The sequence below is a fragment of the Morone saxatilis genome, unplaced genomic scaffold (assembly GCF_004916995.1).
Source record: "Morone saxatilis isolate NCDOM2014 unplaced genomic scaffold, NCSU_SB_2.0 Contig17, whole genome shotgun sequence".
NCBI classification, from domain to species: Eukaryota; Metazoa; Chordata; class Actinopteri; family Moronidae; genus Morone; species Morone saxatilis.
Window position 1 is genome coordinate 18881143 of NW_023339729.1, and position 312 is coordinate 18881454.

At 32.7% G+C, this 312-nt stretch overlaps 1 protein-coding gene across 1 annotated transcript in view; it reads left to right on the forward strand.

Moving 5' to 3' along the window:
• Positions 1 to 312, forward strand: part of LOC118327473 (calcium uniporter protein, mitochondrial-like) — a 15809-nt gene that overhangs the window by 12331 nt on the left and 3166 nt on the right. The gene's annotated exons all lie outside the window — the stretch shown is intronic.

Genomic DNA, 312 nt, shown 5'->3' on the forward strand with positions numbered 1-312 from the left:
GCCTGCATAATGTCATTTCCAGACAATTAACCATTATTTTCACTACTGTTGCTAGATTGCTTTAACATTCACCCTAAAGGTTTTAAAAGGTTAATCAGCTTTGAATAATAGAGAGAGACGTTATTAATTGTCTTTTGATTTTAACCTCAATACAGTTATGGGAAATGTATCTTGCATTTCCAATAACTGTGATTATTTTTTATTACAATTGGTCAGTGTTTCCCAATTGTTCTTGCTTGTGAAACCTCAAAATGAAGCAATGTCTACCTGTGACCATTCAACACAAGTTAAAGGGGAACAATTTTACACATC